General features: G+C 43.8%; 1 protein-coding gene across 3 annotated transcripts in view; it reads right to left on the bottom strand.

The window, feature by feature from the left end:
- Positions 1-9,571, bottom strand: part of LOC110530232 (glypican-1) — a 108,312-nt gene that overhangs the window by 59,203 nt on the left and 39,538 nt on the right. The window contains exon 1 of one of the 3 annotated variants that reach the window (XM_036985802.2): positions 8,560-8,669. The exons of the other annotated variants lie outside the window; for them this stretch is intronic. The gene's annotated coding sequence lies outside the window, so the exon portion shown is untranslated. Of the gene's footprint in view, positions 1-8,559; positions 8,670-9,571 lie in introns of those variants that run through there. 3 annotated transcript variants of the gene reach the window in all.

Raw genomic sequence — 9,571 nt, 5'->3', positions numbered from 1 at the left:
AAAAGTGCAAATCAATCCCAGAACAACAGTGAAGGACCTTGTGAAGATACTGGAGGAAGCAGATACAAAAGTATCTATATCCACAGTAAAACGAGTCCTATATCGACATAACCTGAAAGGCCGCTCAGCAAGGAAGAAGCCCGTGCTCCAAAACCGCCATTAAAAAGCCAGACTACGGTTTGCAACTGCACATGGGGACAAAGATCGTACTTTTTGGAGAAATGTCCTCTGGTCTGATGAAACAAAAATAGAACTGTTTGGCCATAATGACCATCATTATGGTCTGGTGCACTTCACAAAATAGATGGCATCACGTGAAAGGAAAAATATGAGGATATGTTGAAGTAACATCACAAGACATCAGTCAGGAAGTTAAAGCTTGGTCGCAAATGACCCCAAGCATACTTCCAAAGTTGTGGCAAAATGGCTTAAGGACAACAAAGTCAAGGTATTGGAGTGGCCATCACAAAGCCATCACCTCAATCTTATAGAAAACCTGTGGGCAGAACTGAACAAGCGTATGCGAGCAAGGAGGCCTACAAACCTGACTCAGTTACACCAGCTCTGTCAGGAGGAATGGGCCAAAATTCACCCAACTTATTGTGGGAAGCTTGTGGAAGGCTACCCGAAACATTTGACCCAAGTTAAACAATTTAAAGGCAATGCTACCAAATACTAATTGAGTGTATGTAAACCTCTGACCCACTGGGAATGTGATGAAAGAAATAAAAGCTGAAATAACTCATTCTCTCTACTATTATTCTGACTTTTCACATTCTTGAAATTAAGTGGTGATCCTAACTGACCTAAAATAGGGACTTTTTACTTGGATTAAATGTCAGGAATTGTGAAAAACTGAGTTTAAATGTATTTGGCTAAGGTGTATGTAAACTTCCGACTTCAACTGTATATGACGTATTATACACGTTGCTGTTATTTGGCCTCAGGCAATAAACATTCTGCAAACATTCACACATAGGCCTCACACAGTGTGGAGATTGGGAACAGTTATCAGCCAATCAAAAATAGATACAATATTTAAGAGGTTCAACTGACTAGATTCTTTATCACATTCCGAACGTGTTCACATCCACCCACACGCTATGCATACTGTCAGATGGAGCATGTCAACATCCTTTCACTGTTTAATTACATTCCCTTTCTTAAGAGGCTGTATTAAGCCTCTGGCACACAAACCTCTCTCTCTCTCTCTCTCTCTCTCTCTCTGTGATCACTGCTCTAGTCCTGCCAAGGTGAGACAGAGAGTGTGGGCTGTATCTAACAAAGAAAACCATTTTGTATTCACATCATGTTGCTCTCTCTCTCGCTAAAGTAGACAGAGGTCTGGCTCACCAACAACTCTTAAATGACTGGAAATCTTTTGTTCTGTGACTCATAGTGTATACAGAAAGCTCTACACACGTGCGCGTGCACACACACACACACACTCACTCACACCGGGACCGACACGCAGAGACTGCCTGTCGATTGAGTAACACCTGGCTGCACACTGATCAATGATAGTCTATTACACAACGTTACACAGTGAATATGACGTAGAAAACACACACTAAGTGCTTGTCGTAGTGATTTTCTTTCAGGTGTCCAATAGTGTCCATTTCAGGTGTCTAATAGTGTCCATTTAGGATGCAAATGCTGTATCTTGCTGATACCAGATCTCATAGTTCCCCTTCGAAATTCCACGTATTACGGACAAACGTCTATTTTTGGCGCATTCATTCCGCATGGTTACCGGGTTAATTCCGCGTGGTTGACAGGGTTTAAACTGAAACAACTCAAAGGGTTAAGTTTGGGTATTCATTCCCGAGGGGCTACGGTTTGGGAGAGGCGTAAAAGGAAATAATTTAAAAATCAACTATCATCAACTATGTTAGAGCATTGTGAACTGTGGTGGCGCGGTGGCCTAAACAGAGTGCTCTGGCTCCGAGCATCACCAGTGCTGGGCAATGGTTTTTTGTTGTTGTGGTGAGCACTGAGGAAGGTATACAGTATATCGACGTTCTCAGGGCCTTTTCAGACGTCTGAAATCGCCGTCTATTTCCAGTGACCAGGCTGGCATCTATAGAAGGGTATGTTTGGCCCACAGAGGGGAATATCAGAATGATAGCCCAACAGTTTTACTGATCAAAGATACTGATCTGCTGTGCGGGACCTCAACTGTTAAGGCCAATCATTTTGCCCTTATTTAGCTGTAGCCTACCATTAATCGATATGTGTGTGTGTGTGTTTCTACATTCATGACTGCGCCGTGAGTGTAAACAAAACCAAATTTGACCAACCGGTGACAAAATACTATTTCTAGGGGGTTTACGGTTAAGGTTAGAATTAGTGTCAGGGTTAGAATTAGGGTTATGGTTAGAATTAGAATTAGGGTTAGGGTTATAGTATTTTGAATGGGAATCAATTGTGTGTCCCAACAAGGTTAGTTAATAAACAAGACTGTGTGTGTGTGTGCTTATGTGTTCATGTGAGCGAATGTGTTGTTGTTGCCACGGTGTGTGTATATAGTCCCGGAGTGTCTCTTCAGTCCTATGTCAGTGTATGAATTAGCTGTTATTTTCCTCTCAAGGTACTGGCGAGGAGATTGCCTCAGTATGGAAGGTAGAGTGACACTGAGCAGCCCTCATCTTACCATGTCACCGCAATTACATCAAGACCACGGCGGACTCATACACTCATTCCTCTGACTCATGTGTGTGAAGCTGTGTGCGGTTGGGGGGTCTGTGGGTGCGTGGGTGTGTGTTTGCCTGGTCTATTGCCTGCTGCCTGCTGTCTGAAGGACGTCTGAACTAAGTGAGCTGGCACACATTCTCACACACACACACACACACACACACACACACAGCCTCCTAAACCTCCACCTTGCACAGCTCATCCGTAATAGTATTGTTTCTCCACTCGGTTTGTCTCGAAGCAGAACTCAAAGGTGTGTAGGAGTGTAGGAGTGTGTGTACGTTTGTATGAGTGTGTGTGAGTGCATTTGTCCGTGCCTGTGCCTGTGCGTGGGCAAGCCAGCCAAATCACTTTCAATCAGACGGTAGAGCAGATTGAAGAAGCAGCGTTCCTTAACGGTACTCTCTGTCCCCTCCTCGCCAGTCATCACTCACACTCCATTTCCTTCCCAGAGGACACTAGAGCAATCACAACAGTATTCTTACTGAAGAACACATACTTTACTGTCGTAGAGTCACACGACTTTTAAGATGGTATTGGGAGGTATTGATAGTGCTTTCAAAGGGCATTGGGAGGTATAGTGCTTGGGAGGTATTGGTTGCGGACAAGTTATATTCTTTTGAATGCTGTGGAATTATCCTGTCGGAAAGCACGGGGAAAATGAGGATAAGGGATGGGTATATGGAATGGCTCTATAAAAGTGACCTTTCTTCTTAAATATTTAAATGCAAATGTTGGAGGAATAAGCACAAAGATGTTGTGCCAGCCATGCACGTTATTTATGTTCAGAGTAACGACAACAAACACACACACACACGCGCACACACACAAACTTGACCTGGTCTGACCCTTCCTACACACCCCAGCAAAGCAGCCTCCCATGTCCTTGTGTCTCCCCACCTCACCCCTTAGCCCCCCGGGAGAGGGTGTTAGAGGGGGCGTGAGCGAGAGGAGGGATGTTATGAAGCACTTAAGTTTCCTTGTTCCCCCCGAGCCACTTCCTCCTTGCACACACACGCACACACACACAAGCACACACACATAAGAGTCACTAAACAGGGAACAATTCTCAGGCCATTAACTTATCATAGGCCACCAGGGAGGAAAACCACTATTAAAAAACAATCGGGGGGGGGGGGCTAAATAATGTTGCGCACACTCCAATAAACCCGTCCAGAAACAGATAGACAGGGCTTTTAAAGAATGGGAGGATGTTGGGGGGAATAAAAGAGAGAAATAAAGAGAGAACCAAAGGGGTCATTGCCGGATTGTTTCAATTATCGGTCTGGGCTGCTGTGACAGAGGTGAACACAAGAGTCAGGGGAAAAAGAGAGAGAGGAAGGGAAGGGAGAGGGATAGAGAGAAAAGAGAAGGAGGCGGTGCCCAAGGGAGATCCACAATGAAATAATGACCCGTTTGAAAGGACCACCGTCTAAGACGGCCAGTCCAGTAGGCTGTCTAAAAACGATTAGAATAATACTTGTCAATATAGAACTTCCATATTGAACAAATTACACAAAGTTGAAGGAGTGACAGTGGCTATAGCCTGCATTTAGAAATGGTTGTCTTTCGCCTTCACAAACAGTCTGCCTTTTTGCTGGAATATACAAATTACAGGAAGAGCAATTTGTCAGAGCTGTCCTTCAATGTGTCCTATCTCGTTGTGACAAATTACTCAGAGATTTACACCAACAAAATGACCTGTGGAAACGGACTGTCCCAGACGCTGATTACCGAAAAATCCTTTGGCTTTGTTGAAGGACAGTTGTTATTTAGTATTTTATTAGGATCCCCATTAGCTGTTGCAAAAGCAGCAGCTACTCTTCCTGGAGTCCACACAAAACATGAAACATAATACAGAACATCATTAGACAAGAACAGCTCAAGGACAGAACTACATACATTTTTTAAAAGGCACACATAGCCTACATATCAATACATACACACACTATCTAGGTCAAATAGGGAAGAGGCGTTGTGCTGCGAGGTGTTGCTTTATCTGTTTTTTGAAACCAGGTTGGCTGTTTATTTGAGCAATATGAGATAGAAGTTCCATGCAATAAGGGCACTATATAATACTGTACACTTTCTTGAATTTGTTCTGGATTTGGGGACTATGAAAATACCCCTGGTGGCATGTCTGGTGGGATAAGTGTGTGTGTCCGAGTTGTGTGTAAGTTTACTATGCAAACAATTTGGGATTTTCAACACCTTTTATGTTTCAGCTCTTAGCCATGAGAGACTGGCACGTATAGTATTTATATCTGCCCTCTGATTACGATTAAGATCAAAACATGGTGCTCTGTTCTGGGCCTAGGTCTTTCCTTGCAGCATTGGACCACACAACTGGACAATAATCAAGATTAGACAAAACTAGAGCCTGCAGAACTTGCTTTTTGCTTTTCTTTGTCAAAAAGCAGAGCATATCTTTATTACGGCTAGACCTCTCCCCATCTTTGCAACCAATGAATCTATATGTTTGACAGTGACAGTTTACAATCTAAGGTAACGCCAAGTAATTTAGTCTCCTCAACTTGTTCAACAGCCACACCATTCATTACCAGATTCAGCTGAGGTCTATAACTTTAGGAATGATTTGTACCAAATACAATGCTCTTAGTTTTAGAGATGTTCAGCACCAGTTTATTACTGGCCACCCATTCCAAAACTGACTGCAACTCTTTGTTAAGGGTTTCAGTGACTTTATTAGTTGTGGTTACTGATGTGTATACGGTTGAATCATCAGCATACATGGACACACATGCTTTGTTTAATGCCAGTGGCAGGTCATTGGTAAAAATAGAAAAGAGTAGAGGGCCTAGAGAGCTGCCCTGCAGTACACCACAATTTACATGTTTGACAGCGATGCCTCCATCAAAAAAAACCTATTAGATAGGTAGCTCTGAATCCACGATATGGCAGAGGTTGAAAAGCCATAGCACTTAAGTTTTGAATCAGTTCAGCAGTAATACCTCAGATAGAAAAATGAGACATATATTTCACTGGACTGTGAAACATCCAAATATGGTAGTGAGAGGAAGCCCAGTGGCCGGCAGTGGGAGAAGGTGGAACGAGATGGATTTCGGCCGACAATCTTCTCATTGATAATACAGTTTTCTGTTCCCAAAACTATAATTTGTTACGAACAGAGGGGACTAAGTTTTCTAGACTACCCTTTGCTAAAGTTTTTTATTTAAATTGAGTTTAGAGGGAATGCAAAAGTGAATTGAGTTTTTGCAAATGCGCACTTCACAGAGTAGGCGTTCCCTAACAGAAATATGCAAATGTATACAAAAATGCACCAATAGGATCTCGTTAGCTCGTGCTTGATTCTGCCCACCTCCTTGCTTGTTCTGCCCACTATGACTAATTTGTTCCCATTGGAAACAACAGGCTGTGGCCTATCTTTGTTTACTCATAAAAATATTTGGTAATACTCTCAAAACTGTGGTTAGTGGTTAGTGCGTTGGACTAGTAACTGAAAGATTGAATCCCCGAGCTGACAAGGTAAAAATCTGTCATTCTGCCCCTGAACAAGGCAGTTAACCCACTGTTCCTAGGCCATAATTGAAAAATAATAATTTGTTCTTAACTGACTTGCCTAGTTAAATAAAGGTAAAAAAAAATTATAATAATTAAATGCAAAATTCCGGTAACTTTCCCAACATTTTTGCCAGTGTGTGTGTAATCCACAGCTGGGCACATTGACGTCAATGCTAGGGGAACTACCCAACATCACCAGGGAAGAGATGATGACACCCTCAATCAATCAAATTTATAAAGCCCTTTTTACATCCGCCGATGTCACAAAGTGTTATACAGAAACATAGCCTAGGACTCCAAACAGCAACCAACGCAGAAGTAGAATCACTGTGTCCTGCTGAGGATTATAAAACAAGTCAGGCGAAAACTCCACAGGGTTGACAGAAAGTCACAGCAGTGGTCACTGACCTTGTTGCACAGTGACCCACCTAGAGTTCTCTCCAATAATCCTGGGATTTACCTAAAGACTGTCCAATAATCCTGGGATTTACCTAAAGACTGTCCAATAATCCTGGGATTTACCTAAAGACTGTCCAATGCAACTGTAACCTACGTAATATAAATAAAAAATGATTTTAAACACAACTCAGTCCCTAGACCTTAGCCGCGGCCCAAGAGAAACTGTCTGTCACTCATAAGTGCGTTCGGAATAGGCATTTGGAAATCACTGGGATATAGTGTGGAGAGGTTAGTGTGGTGGACTATTTTTCTCTGTTTCTCTCTCTCTCTCACACACACACACACAAACACACACCCACACGCGTCTTCAGCCCACCCAGGCAATAATATCCCCTTGGTGCATGTGTCTGATCACCAGGTTGGTATTGTAATGTGATCTCGAGGTTGGCAACAGAAATAGCTTCCTCCCTCCAGCAGCAATAGCAGCAGGTCATAACACATGACTACTGGTGGCTGGCTGGGCTGGCTGACCTCTGGGCTATGTACAACCTAAACCAATCCACCTTCTCACAGGCCACCCACACACACCACGTACCGGAACATACACATTTGACATACTTTATTTGAATCCACAAATCATACAATAATGATTCAAAGATTTCCGGAAAGGGATATCTGGACACCTAGGGAAAGAGATAGCACCTTGTTCCCCGTACAGCAAGGTTGTCCATGACTGCTGACAAGGAGCAGTACCTCGCTAGCTGCTTCACCTTCGTCTTATGTCTGTCTGCAGTCTGGGGGGCTGAGACTCCCACAGGCTCCTCAAATGTTGCTGTTAGGTACCCACCAACAATTTGAGACCCTGATAGACACACTCACAATACGCTTCACCTGCTCACTCACACACACACACACACACACACACAATACGCTTCACTTGCTCACGCACGCACGCACGCATTCACGCGCACACACACACACACACACACAAGGCAGAATTTTTTTTTGTAATTAAGTTGCTGTAGCCTGCAGAAACATGCATGGCTGCCTTCTATGACAGGCATGTGACAGACACACACACATCCCAGTGGTAATGTCACCCGATGAATAACCAATGGGTGTATGAGCTGGGACTGTGAACATCACCGCGCAGGCAACACTGTTACAGATGTGTGTGTGTACAGCATGTGCACAGTCAATGGGCTCTTTAGGCTTCTAAAGTGTTTGACACACATGCGTTTGGGTGTTTTGTCTAAACGTACAGCCCTGATCTGGGTCAAATTGACAGTATGTCTAGTGTCTAAACACAACAGGAACCAGTCACAACGCACAGCAGCATGAAAACATCTAAATGAGGTCACCTAGTGTGTTGTCGTATTGTATTTTTGATGAACCAAGAAGACACGGTGGCAACACAGCTTCCTAGGTCTCTACAACATCACCAAAACAGACGAATCACCATCCTGTACTAGTTAGCCCCTTCATAAATAAACCTCTGGGTCATAGACATGACTGGGCAAGTGTGTGTGTCTGTGTTATCTGTGTGTGTGTGTGTATGACTCGTAACAGTTTCGGTCTGTCTTAGGTCATTTAAAAAGCAAGACAACAACCGCCTGTGATGACCGCATTTCTGTTTTCCTCCTGCCATATGGCGTGAATGGTTCTCTGGTCTTTAGACAGCATGGTTGACACGCTTCATACTGAACACCCCTGTCACATGACTGGGGACAGTCTGTCAGAGAAGCGATGCAATAGTTTGGGCTGGCAGCAAACTCACAGAGCTGCCAACTCTCACGCATTGGCGGTGAGACGCAAGTATTTGACCATCTTCTCACGCCTACACGCCATACCTCTTATATCTCACGCATTGAAAAGTACTGGTTTCATTTGTCGAATTAATCCATTGTATAGTGAGTGCGTTACCTTTTCAACTGTGCTCCAAACCGTTTTGAAATAGAAGCATCTGCGCCTGAAATGTAACATTACGAGCAGACCCGCTATAATTGTCCTTTCTTGCCACAGCATTGTGAAACGCAGTTCATTGAAGCATATGAATGGTCTAGTTACGTAAGGGATTAAGGGCATTGGATGCGCATTTTAAAGAAACGCCCCACAAGATTAGAGTGGAGTTGAATGAGGAGAGAGAACGTTCTCTGCTGAGTTTATACAACTGTAAAAAGAGCACCGCGGTAGCATTGTTGTCAACAAAATGAGGTTGCTGTTACTCCTGTCCCTATTCCAGAAAGTAGCCTCTTGACAGCATGTGCGAAAATCGATTTCATCCACGTTTGCATTAATTCCCTTGTTTGTGATTGGCATTTAGGCTGTGACAAGAAGAAAAGGGATCAGACAGACCTACAGTATGTTTTAGCAGGGAAGTTTGGTAGGTTGACCTGATTTGGTCCCCCCCCCCCCTGTGCAGGCCAGTCAAGTTCTTCCACACTGATCTCGACAAACCATTTCTGTATTGACCTCGCTTTGTAATGCTGGAACAGGAAAGGGCCTTCCCCAAACTGTTGCCACAAAGTTGGAAGTACAGAATCGTCTAGAATGTCATTGTATGCTGTAGTGTTAAGATTTCCCTTCACTTGAACTTAGGGTCCTATCCCAAACCTGGGGCAGGTAGCGTTCTCCTGGCATCTGCCAAACCCAGATTCGTTCGTCGGACTGGTGAAGCGTGATTCATCACTCCAGATAACACGTTTCCACTGCTCCAGAGTCCAATGGCGGCGAGCTTTACACCACTCCAGCCGACACTTGGCATTGTGAATGGTGATCTTAAGGTTGTGTGCAGCTGCTCTGCCATGGAAACCAATTTCATGAAGCTCCCAACGAACAGTTATTGTGCTGAAGTTGCTTCCAGAGGCTGTTTGGAACTAGGTAGTGAGTGTTGCAACCGAGGACAGACAATTTTTACTTGCTTCAGCACTCGGCG

Source organism: Oncorhynchus mykiss, chromosome 8, assembly GCF_057628025.1.
Source record: "Oncorhynchus mykiss isolate SJ-2025 chromosome 8, ASM5762802v1, whole genome shotgun sequence".
In the NCBI taxonomy this organism is placed as follows: Eukaryota; Metazoa; Chordata; class Actinopteri; order Salmoniformes; family Salmonidae; genus Oncorhynchus; species Oncorhynchus mykiss.
The sequence above is the reverse complement of the archived record's forward strand: the minus strand, read 5'-3'. Positions and strand labels throughout refer to the sequence as shown.